The sequence below is a fragment of the Schistocerca gregaria genome, chromosome 1 (assembly GCF_023897955.1).
Source record: "Schistocerca gregaria isolate iqSchGreg1 chromosome 1, iqSchGreg1.2, whole genome shotgun sequence".
In the NCBI taxonomy this organism is placed as follows: domain Eukaryota; kingdom Metazoa; phylum Arthropoda; class Insecta; order Orthoptera; family Acrididae; genus Schistocerca; species Schistocerca gregaria.
In genome coordinates, this window is record NC_064920.1 from 775,889,891 (window position 1) to 775,911,024 (window position 21,134).

Genomic DNA, 21,134 nt, shown 5'->3' on the forward strand with positions numbered 1-21,134 from the left:
CTTTTTGGAATGAAGCAAAAGCGGAGGGCGTGGCTTGGATTACTGCCAGGTGCTGTGGGTTAAGTGGCCCACTTCATGCGCCAGCAGGTTACAGTTTGCTCTTGCTACTGGTGGGTGAGTCGTAATACTGTAGGATACATTTCGATCTGTTCCAAAATGGTTCAACTGGCTCCGAGCACTATGGGACTTAACATCTGTGGTCATCAGCCCCCTAGAACTCAGAACTACTTAAACCTGACTAACCTAAGGACGTCACACACATCCATACCAGAGGCAGGATTCGAACCTGCGACTGTAGCGTTCACACGGTTCTAGACTGAAGCGCCTAGAACTGCACGGCCACGCCGGCCGGCTTCGATCTGTTAAACCTGGTTTTAAACTGCCCTTCGACACAGGACTGTCGAGCGACATTTCCACTATACGCTTAATACATAATGATACAACAGGTAACACACCAATAAAAATGGTTCAAATGGCTCTGAGCACTATTGGAGCTATGGTCATCAGTCCCCTAGAACTTAGAACTACTTAAACCTAACTAACCTAAGGACATCACACAACACCCAGCCATCACGAGGCAGAGAAAATCCCTGACCCCGCCGGGAATCGAACCCGGGAACCCGAGCGTGGGAAGCGAGAACGCTACCGCACGACCACGAGATGCGGGCGCCCACCAACAAATTCCGGTATTACACGAGGTCGAAAATATCTCAACATAACAGGAATTTGTTATTTTATGTCTTGTCCTGTTAACTTGAAAGGATACGATTTTTATGTGACGCGCTGATTATCACCGAAGGATAAATATGTAGAGGGTGATTAATATCGAGTTTCATGATCGCAGCTGTATTGTTTCGAGGTGTTAATTAAAACTTAATGATCATCTTTTGCAAACAAGCGCCTGGTGTCCACGGAAGTGGTTAACTCATTTCATTATATTAATCCTATATTAATGTTGGACAATGAATGTCTCGTTCACCAACTCCCAATATTTGGTACAGCACTGATGTTAGAGTAATTTGAAAAGGGGCCACATGTGGTGAAAGTGGTGGATGTCACAGAGATGTCGCCGCTTACTCTCCTTCTATTTATCATTAGGAATGAATCTCTCACTGTAAGGTAAGAATTTCATCAGGAAGATATTCATTATGTACAGAGGCCGCTCACGTGTGTCACTTTACGTGACTAACTTGTGCTCCGAACGAGGATGGCGCTCCTTCTCGACTGTTATCAAGACTAGAAATAAGTTATTCCGTCAGTCGAATCACATTTCTTCCTGTATCGTACTTGTACGTGGTGTCACATTCACTATAGACCTCAGTAAGACTTCGGGAGGCCTGCACGTGAAGGGTGGTTGAAGTAAGTTCTTCGATGTTCTGTATATTTAATAATTGTGGACAAACGGCTCGTTTGGCTGAAATAACAGACATTTGAATAAGACACGCTATATCGAGCAGCAGGAGGGACACATCATCCCCTGCTGACTAAACAAAGAACCACAAACTTTAAAGCCTTATCTTCCAAGGTGGCTGTATTCCCGTCCATTCGGCAAAATTTTTGATTGTGCAATTACAGTATATAATGAAGAGCCAAACAAACTGGTTCACCTGCCAAATATCGTGTAAGGCCCCGGCGAACACTCAGAATTCCCGCAAAACCACGTGGCATGCACTCTACTAATGTCTGAAATACAATAGCGCTGGAGGCAACTGACACCATGAACCATGCAGAGTTGTCCATAAATCCGTAAGAGTACGAGGGGGTGTCGGTCTCTTCTGAACAGCACGTTGCAAGGCTTCCCAGATATGTTCAATAATGTTCATGTCTGGAGAGGTTGGTGGCCACCAGAAGTGTTTAAACGCAGAAGAGTGTTCCTGGACCCACTCTGTGTAGAAATTCCAGACGTGTGGGGTGTCGCATTGTCCTGCTGGAACTGGTCAAGTCCGTCGGAATGCACAATGGATATGAATGGATGCCACGAGGTCTTAGGCGCCTTGTCACAGTTCGCGCTGCTGCCCCATCGGAGGTTCGAGTCCTCCCTCGGGCATGGGTGTGTGTCTTGTACTTAGCGTACGTTGGTTTAAGTTAGATTAAGTAGCGTGTAAGCCGAGGGACCGAAGACCTCAGCAGTTTAGTCCTATAGGAACTTACCGCCACAATTCCACCATGAATGTATGCAGGTGATCAGACAGGTGCTTAATCATTGCAACTTGTATATAATATAGGATTTAATCTCTGCAGATGGATGTAGCTAAACTAAATCGGTCTTATCATGGTAAGGTTTTACTATCTAGAAGCCTAGTAAGTTATACTGAACAAAAGGAAGTGATGGTAAATCATGATCAATAAATCCATAACAGAGACTGAAAATACTGCAACAGTTGTAAGCTTATTGTATTTAGAACACGACCGGTTTCGAGCTCTTATACAGCCATCATCAGGTGTTATAACTTAGTGCTGTGACCCCGAGCGCCACGGTGGAGCAGTACAGGACGCGGTGTATTATCATCGAGCGAGCGCCCGATATTGGTCGTGTTATTAATAAAAGAACCTTACAACTGTAACGTTATTTTCGGCCTCTGGTATAATGCTCAGTTTCGGATGTTCCTCCGACAGAATTAAATCAATAATTTTATCCATACTTTTCCCCACGATGGTTGACACCGCAGAGATCTTGGTTACAGAAGTCTGCATTTTTGCTGTTCAGGAAAAGTTGCACATCGAAAATTACGTCGTCGTCATTCTGGTTCAAATGGCTCTGAGCACTATGGGACTCAACTGCTGTGGTCATTAGTCCCCTAGAACTTAGAACTACTTAAACCTCACTTACCTAAGGACATCACACACTTCCATGCCCGAGGCAGGATTCGAACCTGCGACCGTAGCAGTCGCACGGTTCCTGACTGCACGCCTAGAACCGCGAGACCACCGCGGCCGGCCGTCATTCTGGAAATGCCTGTAATCGTACGGTTTCTTCATCATATGAGGAAAGAAAAACAAGTCACTGGGTGCCATGCCATATCAGAAGAATAACGGAGCAGGATTAAGACAAAATTTGATAGTCCAAAGAAGGATCATGTATGAATGTGTCCTCTATAGAAATCGAGGCCTTACATGTTGTAACGAGTGGCTTCAAATAACAGTTCCCTTATTATTAAACAATTATATTTGACGCGTGTCCACAGAAACTGCCACACGAAATACGGAAGTCACGAGAGCACAAGCATAATGGAAATTAAACACTAAGAGTGAAACTATTAGAAGATACTTAAAAGAAAAAGAAAGTTTGCAGCTGAGTCCACATACCAAACAAATGTCGTCGTAAATAGTATAGCGCCACCTGAGTACATTCTCAACATGGTGAGCCGCCGTTACAAGACCCAACTACCAATAAATGCCACCAGGTGTCATAGTTGTAGTGCGTTACAAGCATTCAAACACAACACATTGACAGATTAATAGCAAGAAAAGTATTAAAGAAATGTAAAGATAACTGGGGAAAACACCTATAAGAAAACTAAAAGACAAAAATTAGAAGTGTGTAACCAGAGTACAAGACTCAATCACATGATTCATTTGATGGGATGTAGGAATGGGGTAAAGCGAGAACAGAGGGTGGGCGGAGGGAATGTACTGTGGCAGTAACAAATCAAACGTAGCACATAAAAATAAGAGCCGAAAACATACAGTGCTTTCAAATCCAAAAATGTAGAAGACGGAACCAACTACGATTCTAAACGGAATAACGGAATATGCATAAGACGAACGGGCGGTGCAAGGAATCAGGCGTGGGTAGAAACATCTCTATGTGGCGTATGGTGCTACTATACTAACAAAAGTTTTAACAAAGGAGCATCTAGATACGGGCCACAAAAACTCACAATCACGGCAGCCTGTGAGGTGGAGATAAAATTAAATCTGGATTCTCCGGGCAGCCTCATAGAATGTACTGTACCTCAAATTACGTGCGGGCAGTGCGGCTTTTGTAGACTTTTTACTTTGCCACCTCTACTCGAAGAGTTATTTCAAGGTTGGAGCGTACCCTTCTTGTCACTGTACGGCACTAAGCGCTGTCAGTATCAGAATTTTGTGAACAGGTTGGAAATCGGTAGACGTGATGTACTTTACCTGTACACACAAATAAATGATTACAGTTTCAGAAAAATTGGATGATTTATTCAAGAGAAAGAGCTTTAAAAATTGAGCAAGTCAATAACGTGTTGGTCCACCTCTGGCCATTATACAAGCAGTTATTCGGCTTGGTATTGATTGATAGATTTACCGGATGTCCTCCTGAAGGATGTCGTGCCAAATTGTGCCCTATTGGCGAGCTAGATCTTCAAAATCCAGATCTGGTTGGAGGGCCCTGTCGATGATGCTCCAAATGTCCTCAATTAGTGAGAGTTCCGGTGACTTTGATGGCCAAAGCAGTGTTTGGCAAGCGCGAAAATAAGCAGTAAAAAATAGTGCAGTGTGAGGGCGGACATTTTCTTGCTGAAATGTAAGCCCAGCATGGCTTGCCGAGAAGGACAACAAAACGGGGCGTAGAATATAGTCGACGTACCGCTGCCCTGCAAGCCTGTCGCGGATGATAGTCGATGAGATTCCAGGCCAAATGTGCCCGATACCACTGCAAACGCTTTTGTGGCTGTACAGAGGTCAATGGTGGGGGCGCCCTGAGCTCAGCCTCCTTTCTGTGAGCCGCCTGTTAATGGTCCTTTTGCTCATTGAAGTGGCAGTTGCTCGTTGGATAGTGATAATGAATCTGGGATTCTGAGTATCTCTCTGTCGATTGATCGGTCCTCATGTTCTTTCGTCTCTCTAGGTCGACCGCTTCGTTCTTGACGCTGTGTTCGGCAACGGTTCGAATAGTGACATTGCTCTTATTCAAATGTCGAACGATTCGCCGATTTTGCCAACGGGCTTATCTGAACCCAACTGCACTTAATCTCACTAATACTGTTGACGCGCCTGTCTGCGAGGCATAGTTACTGTTCAACTGAGTGCACTGGATGCGCAGACGTGCAAAGATATGCAATTTTGAACAATTACCTGTATTTTGACTTTTTTCTTCTCACAGTAAAGTTATTTACCATTTCATGAAGCTGACTTTTTCATTACTTGCTACTCTGGAACCTAAACCTGCTCATATACGCAAGCGCAAAACTGATAAGTTCACAGCCTGATCGTAACATAACAGTGGTTAGAGTAGGCTGAAATTCAGTATAACAGAGTCAAAAACAAAGAATTAAAGAAAGTAGGTTACTGTTAAATTTGGGAAGAATGACATAAAAGGAAAATTTTCTTAGGTTAAGTAAAAGCGTTGAGATAGTGATCTTGGTCTTGAAGCTCTTTTTTTGTCTGTGTTTGCTTTAACAACGACAAATGTTTTTGAGTGGGATCCCCCTTTAACAAAGCACAATTTTGTTTTTTGTCCCAGACATGTTTCACTGCAGTTGCAGTATGATCAAAGGGTTTTCTATTGTTATGGCTGTTAAACATAAGGAATGTTCTTTACTGTTTAAATACATATAAATATTAGTTTCTAAATCGTAAAACCATTAATTACGATTTAGAAACTAATATTTATATGTATTTAAACAGTAAAGAACATTTTTATGCTTAACAGCCATAATAATAAAAAAAAAAACACTGATGATGCTGCAACTGCAATGAAACATGTCTGGGACAAAAAAATTGTGTTTTGCTAAAGGCGGACCCCACTCAAAAACATACATAAAAGGGTTCAGGTTAGTTCAGCAGGAGTACAATATTATGAAGAAGCAGACGTATGAGACCAGAGAAGACGTTATATGTCTAGTAAAGAAAAGTGAAAAATCCGCGAATAACAAATACTACACTCTTGGAGGTTAAAATTTTGTGTAAAAAAGCGAACAAAACAATAGAAAGCCTTCTGTATAGGTGGATCACAAACGAAACGAACAGGAAATACAAAGACTGAATTTATGACAGAGACGTGTAAATAACACAAAATGAAAAAGCTGGAGCGATTGCAGCCAGGCAGATAAAACCAGATTTCTGAAAAAAAACTAAAGTTAGTGTTTGACGACGATGTTAGGACATTCGGAAGATTGAAAATTAAAATTAAAGCTGGCGTTGTCAAAACAGTAAAAGTAACTAGATCTACGATACACTGTAAAGTGTGAAACTGTGCGACGGCGTCTTGGAGACCGGTTACTCCGCCCTAAACCGGTTAGGCAGCCTGCATCTTAAAAACACTGTGTCGTTTTTTGCGCTGGTAGAACGCCTCAAATTGTTACGAGCAATATTTCTGTCCCGAGGCAAATGAGGGCGTAACAGCTCAGAGATGCAGATCATTCTCCTGAGAAGCAGTACCATATGCCAGCCTCCTCGGGCTAGTGTCGCACACGCGTAGCTGTCTCGGAGTGTTTTCCAGGCGACTCATCTCGGGCAGGTGTCAGAGCGGGTGAAGCGGCTTCACGAGCAGGTGTCTTGTGGCTGAGGTCCAGAGGAGTGGCGACTGGCGCCAGATATACTGCAGGTGGGCGGGCCGCTACTGCCTAGCTCTGCATCTGGGAACCGGCCAGACGACACGTGCCCCAGGGGACGGCCTTACGCCACAAACCTGTTCAGTTCCTCTACAAACACTCTCTCTGCAAAACTCGCACCGTAATGTGTATACTTCAGCTATGGCAGGAGACATTCTGTAAATGCCCATGAAAAAACTTTAAAAACAGAGGCAGCCGTGCGAGCGCGTCCTGTCGTAACACTGGCAGCCCAGACGGCGGGTGTTGTGACAGCGTGTTGTGACAGTTATGGGCCATACCAACACCGACTCAAAGGGAGGCCTCGGCGCTTGTTGGTGACGTCACGTCACCTAGCCAAGGCGAACGCCACGTCTGTTGCAGGCAGAAACGCATGGGCGTGCTTATCACTATAAATCTCTTATTTTTGGACAAAATGTTTGCTATTGTTTTGGATTCTGCAGTTTTTTTAGATGAAAGATTTTCTTACTATCGTAAAGCTACAAATGAAGATCATAGTTCTGAATTACTGAAACCTGTCGAAAGAAACGTAGATCAATATGAAAAGATGCTTTGCCCCATTGCAAGCTTCCGAAATTTTACATTCAAGTAACTATATTTACTTGATCCATTTTGTTATACAAACTTACCCCAACCCCCTTACGATTAACTCGTTTCTTTTATTTATTTATTTATTTTCGTTTGACATCGTCACTGGAAATGTGAACTAACTTACATGTGTAAATGTCCAACTGTTGCCAGTCATTGGATTACAGTCTTTTCCAACAAAGGGAATTCTAAACAGGAAACAAAATAGTTTCATACATCGAAAATACTGCTGAGCTTAAACTTTTTTAAACAAGCACATTAGAAAATATAAATATTCCCCTCTTGCAACTGAAAGAAGGAACTTTATAAGATAAACAAAATTATTTGATAAAACAAGTATCTCTCTTTTTCCTCTTCTTCTGTCCCCCACCCCCACCCCAACGTGTACTATCACAAGATATTTCATTAACATTCAGTACTCCTCACCCCATAGTCAACCAATACACCTACAGAAGAGCACCAATATGTTCACAATTTCTTGTAAAAGCAACCCAGTACAAACGTAACTTCCTCAGATTTTCAAATAAGGTAAAGAAGCACGAATTCTGTTGCTGCTGGACCATGAAGTTGTTTTTGTATATCAATCCTTAAAACAGGTGGAAATTTAAGTTCAGAAGTACACTATTTGTTAAGAAGTGTAATGAACTGCACAATTAATTGATTGCCGAAATTTCTCAGAACAATGTATGTTGGTCAACTACCGCCAATAGTTTCACGTTTTCCTGTGTCAGAGAGGGAGACGCCACAATTATGAGTTTGCCTGCAATAGACCTGGCGTTCGCCGTGCCTAGCTGACGTGACGTCACTAACAAGCGCCGAGGCCCTCATTTCAGTCGGTGTTGGCCATACTCGACCGGACGAGCTTTGCGGCGTGGACAGTAGGTGAGAGCACCTTTGACGTGCGATTATTGGCAACGCTCAGAGTCTAAGAAATCCTGACTGTAAGTCAGGTAACATGGCGCTCTGAACAACTGTTGGAGAAATCCCGACCATTTGAACGAACAGCAAAGGTCAGCCGTCATGGACGAACTAATTGAATAAAGAAAATATTAAATAAGGAAAATTGTAAAGACAAATTGAACCAGACAAACGACAGAGAAACCAGTCACATGGTTTTAAACACAAAAGTTAGACGAGTGAGTGAGTGAAGACGGCCCCTCGACACGAGATTTAGTTCAAATGGTTCAAATGGCTCTGAGCACTATGGGACTTAACTTCTGAGGTCATCAGTCCCCTAGAACTTAGAACTACTTAAACCTAACTAACCTAAGGACACCACACACATCCATGACCGAGGCAGGATTGGAACCTGCGACCGTAGCGGTCACGCGGTTCCAGACTGAAGCGTCTAGAACCTCTCGGCCACTCTGGCCGGCCGAGATTTAGTTTAAATGATATTAAAGTTTAAGGTTTTGGATATAGAAACATTTATATAAAAATTAATAACTCACTAACACCGTAAACTATTCAGTCAAGAGTAGTGTCAATAGATAGGGCTCAGTGAGTACTATCGAATTGTTGTAAAATATTTTCTACGGATATTTCGCATTGCAAATTGCAGGAAGGAATGTATATTCCCCGCACGAAAAAGTTAATTTTCTGGCAAATAGAACACGCAAGAATAAAAGTAGCGACAACATTTGTAAGTAGAGGTAATTAAATATACACTCCTGGAAATGGAAAAAAGAACACATTGACACCGGTGTGTCAGACCCACCATAATTGCTCCGGACACTGCGAGAGGGCTGCACAAGCAATGATCACACGCACGGCACAGCGGACACACCAGGAACCGCGGTGTTGGCCGTCGAATGGCGCTAGCTGCGCAGCATTTGTGCACCGCCGCCGTCAGTGTCAGCCAGTTTGCCGTGGCATACGGAGCTCCATCGCAGTCTTTAACACTGGTAGCATGACGCGACAGCGTGGACGTGAACCGTATGTGCAGTTGACGGACTTTGAGAGAGGGCGTATAGTGGGCATGCGGGAGGCCGGGTGGACGTACCGCCGATTGCTCAACACGTGGGGCGTGAGGTCTCCACAGTACATCAATGTTGTCGGCAGTGGTCGGCGGAAGGTACACGTGCCCGTCGACCTGGGACCGGACCACAGCGACGCACGGATTCACCCCAAGACCGTAGGATCCTATGCAGTGCCGTAGGGGACCGCACCGCCACTTCCCAGCAAATTAGGGACACTGTTGCTCCTGGGGTATCGGCGAGGAACATTCGCAACCGTCTCCATGAAGCTGGGCTACGGTCCCACACACCGTTAGGCCGTCTTCCGCTCACGCCCCAACATCGTGCAGCCCGCCTCCAGTGGTGTCGCGACAGGCGTGAATGGAGGGACGAATGGAGACGTGTCGTCTTCAGCGATGAGAGTCGCTTCTGCCTTGGTGCCAATGATGGTCGTATGCGTGTTTGGCGCCGTGCAGGTGAGCGCCACAATCAGGACTGCATACGACCGAGGCACACAGGGCCAACACCCGGCATCATGGTGTGGGGAGCGATCTCCTACACTGGCCGTACACCTCTGGTGATCGTCGAGGGGACACTGAATAGTGCACGGTACATCCAAATCGTCATCGAACCCATCGTTCCACCATTCCTAGACCGGCAAGGGAACTTGCTGTTTATAACATTTCAGCTCCTCAACACCAAATTAAAACGTTCCACTTCAATTTGTTTGCACTTATAGCGATCCCAGCTTCCTCAACCAAATTAAAACGTTGCATTAGGAGGTGTCTGCTTCGTGCAAAAAGTCTTGAGTTCATATTGACGACAACAAGTAATTCTTCATTACAGACGTTTATTTACAAAACAGATCTGACAGACTTCCCAGACTCAACAACTGACTCTCAGAGCTAACCGCACTGCATATCCGAACTGGCAACTGACTACTCCTAGGTGTATTAATATCTTTCCAAACAATGAGAGTCTTTGACAATGTTTTGTTTACAATACGATAGCAATTCACGACTTAAAACTAAATTAGACATTACAGAATTTTAGTACAGATTAAAGTAAGTAAAAGGATCAGTACATATAAATTCTTACAAGCATAATTTCCAAATAGATTTTATAACATTTTTCTACCAGCTTCTGGATAACCTTCACCAGATTTGTACCGATGTTTCCAGACATGTCTTGACATTTGATTCTGGATATTTCTTGAGTAATTTAGAACAACTATTTATATGTAAAATGATTTAAATCGTGTTTCAAATCGTAAATAAATCTTTTTAGCAATATTTCTTGATACAAATCGTCTTTCGAAATTAGGTTATGAAACATTTTTCACAAGTTTTCGTATTTTTTCGATCATAATATAGAATTTCTCCATAGAAAGTTCCAGAAGTGTGCATTAAACGTTCATTCACAGACTTTCCCTCTAGCTGGTGAGCTCTTAAAAGCATCTTGTCCACATTGTTGTTGTTGTGGTCTTCAGTCCTGAGACTGGTTTGATGCAGCTCTCCATGCTACTCTGTCCTGTGCAAGCTTCTTCATCTCCCAGTACCTACTGCAACCTAAATCCTTCTGAATCTGCTTAGTGTACTCATCTCTCGGTCTCCCTCTACGATTTTTACCCTCCACACTGCCCTCCAATGCTAAATTTGTGATCCCTTGATGCCTCAAAACATGTCCTACCAACCGATCCCTTCTTCTAGTCAAGTTGTGCCATAAACTTCTCTTCTCCCCAATCCTATTCAATACCTCCTCATTAGTTACGTGATCTATCCACCTTATCTTCAGTATTCTTCTGTAGCACCACATTTCGAAAGCTTCTATTCTCTTCTTGTCCAAACTAGTTATCGTCCATGTTTCACTTCCATACATGGCTACACTCCAAACAAATATTTTCAGAAATGACTTCCTGACACTGAAATCTATATTCGATGTTAACAAATTTCTCTTCTTCAGAAACGCTTTCCTTGCCATTGCCAGTCTACATTTTATATCCTCTCTACTTCGACCATCATCAGTTATTTTACTTCCTAAATAGCAAAACTCCTTTACTACTTTAAGTGTCTCATTTCCTAATCTAATTCCCTCAGCATCACCCGATTTAATTAGACTACATTCCATTATCCTCGTTTTGCTTTTGTTGATGTTCATCTTATATCCTCCTTTCAAGACACTGTCCATTCCGTTCAACTGCTCTTCCAAGTCCTTTGCCGTCTCTGACAGAATTACAATGTCATCGGCGAACCTCAAAGTTTTTACTTCGTCTCCAAGAATTTTAATACCTACTCCAAATTTTTCTTTTGTTTCCTTTACTGCTTGCTCAATATACAGATTGAATAACATCGGGGAGAGGCTACAACCCTGTCTCACTCCTTTCCCAACCACTGCTGCCCTTTCATGCCCCTCGACTCTTATGACTGCCATCTGGTTTCTGTACAAATTGTAAATAGCCTTTCGCTCCCTGTATTTTACCCCTGCCACCTTTAGAATTTGAAAAAGAGTATTCCAGTCAACATTGTCAAAAGCTTTCTCTAAGTCTACAAATGCTAGAAACGTAGGTTTGCCTTTTCTTAATCTTTCTTCTAAGATAAGTCGTAAGGTCAGTATTGCCTCACGTGTTCCAACATTTCGACGGAATCCAAACTGATCCTCCCCGAGGTCCGCATCTATCAGTTTTTCCATTCGTCTGTAAAGAATTCGCGTTAGTATTTTGCAGCTGTGACTTATTAAACTGATAGTTCGGTAATTTTCACATCTGTCAGCACCTGCTTTCTTTGGGATTGGAATTATTATATTCTTCTTGAAGTCTGAGGGTATTTGGCCTGTCTCATACATCTTGCTCACCAGCTGGTAGAGTTTTGTCATGACTGGCTCTCCCAAGGCCGTCAGTAGTTCTAATGGAATGTTGTCTACTCCGGGGGCCTTGTTCCGACTCAGGTCTTTCAGTGCTCTGTCAAACTCTTCACGCAATATCGTATCACCCATTTCGTCTTCATCTACATCCTCTTCCATTTCCATAATATTGTCCTCAAGTACATAACCCTTGTATAAACCTTCTATATACTCCTTCCACCTTTCTGCCTTCCCTTCTTTGCTTAGAACTGGGTTGCCATCTGAGCTCTTGATATTCATACACGTGGTTCTCTTCTCTCCAAAGGTCTCTTTAATTTTCCTGTAGGCAGTATCTATCTTACCCCTAGTGAGATAAGCCTCTACATCCTTACATTTATCCTCTAGCCATCCCTGTTTAGCCATTTTGCACTTCCTCTCGATCTCATTTTTGAGACGTTTGTATTCCTTTTTGCCTGCTTCATTTACTGCATTTTTATATTTTCTCCTTTCATCAATTAAATTCAATATTTCTTCTGTTACCCAAGGATTTCTAGCAGCCCTCGTCTTTTTACCTACTTTATCCTCTGCTGCCTTCACTACTTCATCCCTCAGAGCTACCCATTCTTCTTCTACTGTATTTCTTTCGCCTATTCCTGTCAATTGTTCCCTTATGCTCTCCCTGAAACTCTGTACAACCTCTGGTTCTTGCAGTTTATCCAGGTCCCATCTCCTTAATTTCCCACATTTTTGCAGTTTCTTCAGTTTTAATCTACAGGTCATAACCAATAGATTGTGGTCAGAGTCCACATCTGCCCCTGGAAATGTCTTACAACTTAAAACCTGGTTCCTAAATCTCTGTCTTACCATTATATAATCTATCTGATACCTTTTAGTATCTCCAGGGTTCTTCCACGTATACAACCTTCTTTCATGATTCTTAAACCAAGTGTTACCTATGACTAAGTTGTGCTCTGTACAAAATTCTACTAGGCGGCTTCCTCTTTCATTTCTTAGCCCCAATCCATATTCACCTACTATGTTTCCTTCTCTCCCTTTTCCTACACTCGAATTCCAGTCACCCATTACTATTAAATTTTCGTCTCCCTTCACTATCTGAATAATTTCTTTTATTTCATCGTACATTTCTTCAATTTCTTCGTCATCTGCAGAGCTAGTTGGCATATAAACTTGTACTACTGTAGTAGGTGTGGGCTTCGTATCTATCTTGGCCACAATAATGCGTTCACTATGCTGTTTGTAGTAGCTTACCCGCATTCCTATTTTCCTATTCATTATTAAACCTACTCCTGCATTACCCCTATTTGATTTTGTGTTTATAACCCTGTAATCACCTGACCAGAAGTCTTGTTCCTCCTGCCACCGAACTTCACTAATTCCCACTATATCTAACTTTAACCTATCCATTTCCCTTTTTAAATTTTCTAACCTACCTGCCCGATTAAGGGATCTGACATTCCACGCTCCGATCCGTAGAACGCCAGTTTTCTTTCTCCTGATAACGACATCCTCCTGAGTAGTCCCCGCCCGGAGATCCGAATGGGGGACTATTTTACCTCCGGAATATTTTACCCAAGAGGATGCCATCATCATTTAATCATACAGTAAAGCTGCATGTCCTCGGGAAAAACCACGGCTGTAGTTTCCCCTTGCTTTCAGCCGTTCGCAGTACCAGCACAGCAACGCCGTTTTGGTTAATGTTGCAAGGCCAGATCAGTCAATCATCCAGACTGTTGCCCCTGCAACTACTGAAAAGGCTGCTGCCCCTCTTCAGGAACCACACGTTTGTCCGGCCTCTCAACAGATACCCCTCCGTTGTGGCTGCACCCACGGTACGGCCATCTGTATCGCTGAGGCACGCAAGCCTCCCCACCAACGGCAAGGTCCATGGTTCATGGGGGGGTGTCCACATTATACGAAATAATTTAGCTCAAAACTGATAATTTATACAATTAATCAGAGCTACAGCAAACAGTGAGTGTTTCTTTTACAAAATGAAATATAATTACAAAATTGAATGAAAATAGGTTACTAACACTAATATATATTTACATTAATTCTATTTTTGTTCTTTCTGTGCAAAATGTCCTAATATTGACACAGTACAATATTTAAACATCACCAAAGTTTCCCTTTACATTTTGCATATCTGTATCGACATCCCCTAAAAGTCTACAGTATCGAATACTTCAATATGTCCCAATATGTCCTGTAATGTTACATGTTCCAACAGGACAATGTACTTCCGCATGTATCCCGTGCCACCCAACGTGCTCTAGAAGGTGTAAGTCAACTACCCTGCCCAGCAAGATCTCCGGATCTGTCCCCCATTGAGCATGTTTGGGACTGGATGAAGCGTCGTCTCACGCGGTCTGCACGTCCAGCACGAACGCTGGTCCAACTGAGGCGCCAGGTGGAAATGGCACGGCAAGCCGTTCCACAGGACTACATCCAGCTTCTCTACGATCGTCTCCATGGGAGAATAGCAGCCTGCATTGCTGCGAAAGGTGGATATACACTGTACTAGTGCCGACATTGTGCATGCTCTGTTGCCTGTGTCTATGTGCCTGTGGTTCTGTCAGTGTGATCATGTGATGTATCTGACCCCAGGAATGTGTCAATAAAGTTTCCCCTTTCTGGGACAATGAATTCACGGTGTTTTTATTTCAATTTCCAGGAGTGTATATGACCGTAATTAGTTACATTGTTTAATATTTATTAGTGATGAAGCCAATATTCTGAAATTCAGCCACGCATTGGGAAGCCCGATGAACAGTGTTTCTCTTGCTTTATTTATTATTCGTGCTGACGCACGAGCATTTTGGTGGAAGCAACCGTTAATAATTTGACCGTTAGTCATTTACTTCTTCATTAAGCAAGCAGCAAGAAGAAAGAGCACTTAAAACATTTTTCCCTCCAAGCATTACCCCTACGACGCCACAAGGATCATATGTGAGTGAACGTGGTGCGGCTACCAGCTGGTACACTAGCTACCTGGCATTCTCAATTTTGGGGCAGAACGACGAGGGGTAGAGGGGGGGGGGGGGGGCGGAAGCATCAGCAACAGTTACTTTCCAAAAATTTTTGGCGCGAAGAATTATCAGCGAATGTGTCATGAGACTGTGCGCCCCATTAGTCAGTGTATTAATTTTCACTAATCTTTGTACTTAAATACTACACATTGTCTTAAACTCGGCAAGTAATAATACTCTTTTCATCAATATCATCATCATCATATTCATCACAACTAACATCACTATAATCATCATCCTTTTAACATCCAATAATGGTTAAAGCGCACCGTGCCGGCCGCTGTGGCCGAGCGGTTCTAGGCGCTTCAGTCTGGAACCACGCGACCGCTATGGTCGCAGGTTCCAATCCTGCCTCGGTCATGGATGTGTGTGGTGTCCTTAGGTTAGTTAGGTTTAAGTAGTTGTAAGTTCTAGGAGACTGATGACCTTAGATGTTAAGTCCCATAGTGCTCAGAGCCATTTGAACCATTTAAAGCGCACTGTAAACTTTCCATGCGTTGTGGTCTGCCAAACGAGATCCAGCTGCTCTTGCCATTGTTCAGTGTCGTCTCCCCAACTTTTATCAGGTCTTCCTCCCGATCTTTTGTTACCTGTTTGGATCCAGGATACAGTGTCCTTGATCCATTTACCATCCACTCGTCAGGCCATACATATTTCCAATTTCTACTTGATTTTCATTACAACCACAAATCATATCTTCCTCTGCAGTACCTTCTCTGAGCAGTTTCTCATTGTTCCTGTCCTTCCTAGTAATCATCAACGTGGATATCGTACACCTCTGAGCAACGATCGATTTGTGACTGGTTTTTCGAATTCAAAGTCCATTTGTCTCACTGCCGGTTTTCTTTTATTTTTATTTTTTACCGAAGCAATCGAAGCCGTTCTTACTACCCTCTTTATTTCATCGATGTCCATCCCGTCGTTGTCTTCAATTAACCTAAAGTACCTGATTATGTGATGTAGTCAGTTCTACCGCCTGCATATTTCGGCCACCGCACTCACGTTTATGTTTCGCGGGCCAGGTACAGGCTCTACTTCGCCGGCAGGATGTTTGAAAATAGAAGTCGAGGCACTGTGGAGCCCCCTGCAGCCGCCACAGCGACTGGGAGCACCAGTCGCGTTACTCTGCGGCTTTCTAGTCGCAGTACGCAGCGCAGCGATCCCGGGAACCTTCTTACGTTCGCGGGGGCACGTGTCCTGGTGACACCGCAGGTGTATCCTTCCGCCGGCGTTGTTTGTATCAGCGCTCCACGTCAGAAGGCAGTCATGTTGTGGGCTCTGATGCACGGAGGGGAAACTCATTTACGGTCTTCTGGTTAAACGCCCTTGATTCGCTGTCACGCCACTTAGGGTGCTGAAAGTTTATAATTTCGTCATCTCGATTTCTTACTGGTTGATTTTTGATCTTGCATGTCTGTTTTCGTTTCATTGTTACAGAAGTTGCTTTCATGACAGTGTACTTCAGATTACCACTTCTCATGGGTATTGTACTCTTTGCATTGCTTTGTATGTTACTCGTATTCTCATCACGTCCGTGATACTGTGTTGGGTAAATGAATCCAAATTTTTGTTTCTTATAAAACTGAAGCTGCTTTCGTTGCATGGCGTTCTTCGGACTTACGTGTATATGTTATACCCTACGACTCTGAATGTGAACTGCTTCATTTCAACGCATTGTAAGTGTGTTGTCGTATTCTACGCTGTTTTTGCCTGCACCCTTTTTCCGCACTTTCTCGCATTTAATGGAGAACTCCATGTTAGCAGGTTTTAATACAGGGTGTTTCAAAAATGACCGGTATATTTGAAACAGCAATAAAAACTACACGAGCAGCGATAGAAATACACCATTTGTTGCAATATGCTTGGGACAACAGTACATTTTCAGACAGACAAACTTTCGAAATTACAGTAGTTACAATTGTCAACAACAGATGGCGCTGCGGTGTGGGAAACTCTATAGTACGATATTTTCCGCATATCCACCAATTTTCAACAACATATGGCGCTGTAAGTGATGTGAATGATATAGAAGACAACGCAGTCTGTGGGTGCGCCATTCTGTACGTCGTCTTTCTGCTGTAAGCGTGTGCTGTTCACAACGTGCAAGTGTGTTGTGGACAACATGGTTTATTCCTTAGAACAGAGGATTTTTCTGGTGTTGGAATTCCACCGCCTAGAGCACAGTGTTGTTGCTACAAGAAGAAGTTTTCAACGGAGGTTTAATGTACCCAAAGGACCGAAAAGCGATACAATAAAGGATCTGTTTGAAAAATTTCAATGGACTGGGAACGTGACGGATGAACGTGGTGGAAAGGTAGAGCAACCGCGTACGGCAACCGCAGAGGGCAACGCGCAGCTAGTGCAGCAGGTGATCCAACAGCGGCCTCGGGTTTCCGTTCGCTGTGTTGCAGCTGCGGTCCAAATGACGCCAACGTCCACGTATCGTCTCATGCGCCAGAGTTTACACCTTTGTCCATACAAAATTCAAACGCGGCAACCCCTCAGCACCGCTACCATTGCTGCACAAGAGACATTCGCTAACGATATATTGCACAGGATTGATGATGCCGATATGCATGTGGGCAGCATTTGGTTTACTGACGAAGCTTATTTTTACCTGGATGGCTTCTTCAATGAACAGAACTGGCGCATATGGTGAACCGAAAAGCCCCATGTTGCAGTCCCATCGTCCCTGCATCCTCAAAAAGTACTGGTCTGGGCCGCCATTTCTTCCAAAGGAATAATTGGCCCATTTTTCAGATCCGAAACGATTACTGCATCACGCTATCTGGACATTCTTCGTGAATTTGTGGCGGTACAAACTGCCTTAGACGACACTGCGAACACCTCATGGTTTACGCAAGATGGTGCCCGGCCACATCGCACGGCCGACGTCTTTAATTTCCTGAATGAATATTTCGATGATCGTGTGATTGCTTTGGGCTATCCGAAACATACAGGAGGCGGCGTGGATTGGCCTCCCTATTCGCCAGACATGAACCCCTGTGACTTCTTTCTGTGCTGACACTTGAAAGACCAGGTGTACCGCCCGAATCCAGAAACAATTGAACAGCTGAAGCAGTACATCTCATCTGCATGTGAAGCCATTCCGCAAGACACGTTGTCAAAGGTTTCGGGTAATTTCATTCAGAGACTACGCCGTATTATTGCTACGCATGGTGGATATGTGGAAAATATCGTACCATAGAGTTTCCCACACCGCAGCGCCATCTGTTGTTGACAATTGTAACTACTGTAATTTCGAAAGTTTGTCTACCTGAAAATGTACTGTTGTCCCAAGCATATTGCAACAAACGGTGTATTTCTATCGGTGCTCGTTTAGTTTGTATTGCCGTTTCAAATATGAAACATCCTGTAGTATTTGTATTAATATTTACCATATCTATCCACGGAATTAGTGTGTAATTCTACTTTGAATGATGTTGCTCCTTGCCACTAGTGCCATGCATGTATGTGTTTTGTAGAGTATGGATGTACTCATACATGCAGGTGAATATGTCCTATACTTTGTAGTCTTGGTGGCTAGAGCATCCTTCCTTGCAAATCCTAAAAATGCGACAGTAGTTTACGGAAATGTTTTCAGACGTTGTTAACAGGTACTACGAACAGTAGAAGTCAATGAAAATTTCGGCGGCCTTCATTAAATGCGAAAATACAAGTGGATGATAATAAAATTTACGTAGAATATGAGCAATATATTTTCAGTGCATTTAAGCCTAGCGGTTCACAAGGTATTCATGAGCAGTGTCAAACAGACATGAGTCCAAAGAATACCGAGTTTCGAAACTAGTTTTTATCTCATATGAAACAAAAATAAATATGGAATCATTTACTCCACCAAATGCTATGGATGAGAGCAAAAATTAAGCAGAATATGAGCAATATATTTACGTTGCAATTCACAGAGTTAAATACGCACAAGAAAGTCGTAATCGCGAACATAATTTCCATTTGATTACAACCACACTGTCGAAATTGTAATATTGGGTTTTAAAAATCAATACACTTCACCATCAGACTAATAGCCTACCCATAAAGTAGGAACGAAAGGTATAATTATGTAGTACTCGTATTTGGAAAAGCAATAGTACAGATTTCCGCGTCGTATTTCTCGTATTCGAAGTTCACTGCGACGACACTTGGAGCGCTGCTGTCGTTCTGTTTCAGCATCGTAGCACGGGCCTTGTCCTTGTGATATTTTGTTGCTCTGTGGCTCCCCCTCTGGAGGCAGGAACTCACGTTCCCGGCTCCGACGGATCAACAACCGCTCCAAGTCTCTCGCGTGCGGCCACTGGCGCCGACGCTCCCGCTGAACCGCCGGGCTGTCTGCCGCTTTCGCCGTGCGACACGCTCGCCACTGTCTCTTACAGCCGCTCCCGAGGGCACCGCTTCGCCCTGGTTATCGGTGGCTGCCTGCGGGCTGCTCGCCTCGTAGGACTGTGTATAATGCTCTTCCCTGCTCCTCGAGGCCATGTCCAACGCAGACATTTTTCTGTTATCAAGTTGTGAAGATATTCACTCTCAGAAGTAGCTTTTGTGTAGTTCCTCTGACAAACAATTGTTATTTCAAAGAGTCATTTCACTACGTCCAGCTGCACCACTTAACAAAGTATATTAGAGATTGTTTTGTGATTTCATTGTTATTTTGCACTGGGGTCTTTTCTATGTATTGATAATAAGTTACTTTAGAGTTGTCATAATTGATTTTCACACCTACTTTCGCACTAGCTCTACTAAGTAATTCCAATTGTGGATGAAATTTATTTCCACTTACTGCAAACACTACCGTGCTATTAGCAAAAGGAAGGTGGTACACATGTGTTCCGTTTACGAGTTTTCCCTTTTGTTTTCTCTATTTTATGCATCTGAAGACTGGCATTAGTACTGCAGAGAATAGTTTTTGTGAAACAGAAATTGCTTATCTCGCACGTCTTTCAGTTTTGAGGCTCTCGTTATTCTCACGAAGTCTGCTGGAAGCTTTCGTTTTGATGTACACAGCGTGTTTCGCAATTATAATGTTACTTAAAAGCCGTCTTGATTGCAAATATTTTTATTCATATGACCGGTTTCGGTTCATTCAGAACCACCTTCAGATCTGATATTTCAGTTACAAGAGTAACCCGTCCAAATCCAGCAGTTTTCACATGCTACGTCACATCATATGAATAAAAATATTTGCAATCAAGACGGTTTTTAAGTAACATTATAATTTCACTGATTGCTGATGTCCCATAAGACATTATGTCTGTTTTTGCAAAGTGTTTCGGAATTCCAGAGACAGGCATCTAGGGGTTGTAGACGGGATTTAGTAGACAAAATTTTGATAAGGAATCCATCTCCCGAAATGGGCGCCAGCCGGAGTGGCCGAGCGGTTCTAGGCGCTACAGTCTGGAACCGCGCGACTGCTACGGTCGCAGGTTCGAATCCTGCCTCGGACATGGATGTGTGTGATGTCCTTAGGTTAGTTAGGTTTAAGTAGTTCTAAGTTCTAGGGAACTGATGACCACAGCAGTTGAGTCCTATAGTGCTCAGAGCCATTTGAACCATTTTTTGAACCAAATTTGTTACTGTCACTTGAGCCGTGTTCTTACCGTTTTCCTCGTTTTCCTATTCCATTTACTGACGCCACTAACTTTCTGCCTTACCTGCCGTGAGTGTCAGCAGCAGCGCTTATCGGTAAGTGCACTGCTGTACCATCTCTGGAGCGACCGATAGTATTTCCGGGTCGTCGTGTGTCTGAAGTTCAATTGGGATGGAGTGCCATTGAGGTGCTGACAGCCCGTACTCGCTGACCGCTGGCGACACACTTGTATTGTCCGACGAAAGGAGACTTGAGCGGAGACGACCGTTGGTTAGTCGTCGGTCGGTCGTCTCATCGGGCGACGTGTATTTGGTCTTCTGATCGCTTCTGGTCCCCTTCTGTGGACCATCTTGCAGGACTTTGGTCGGTTCCTTCCTTGTGCAGAGACGTCGGGTGGCCAATGGGCCGGTGTTCCCTCTGCATGGTTGGGTCCAAGCCAGTGTCTCCGGGACGTCGCCCGTCCGAAGGGAGTGGGGACGAAGCAGGAGTTGGGGACGGAGCGCCAGTGAGGCTCGGACAGCCAGTACTTGCCGACCGTTGGACTGTCCAACGGAAGGAGGTTGGAGCGGGAACG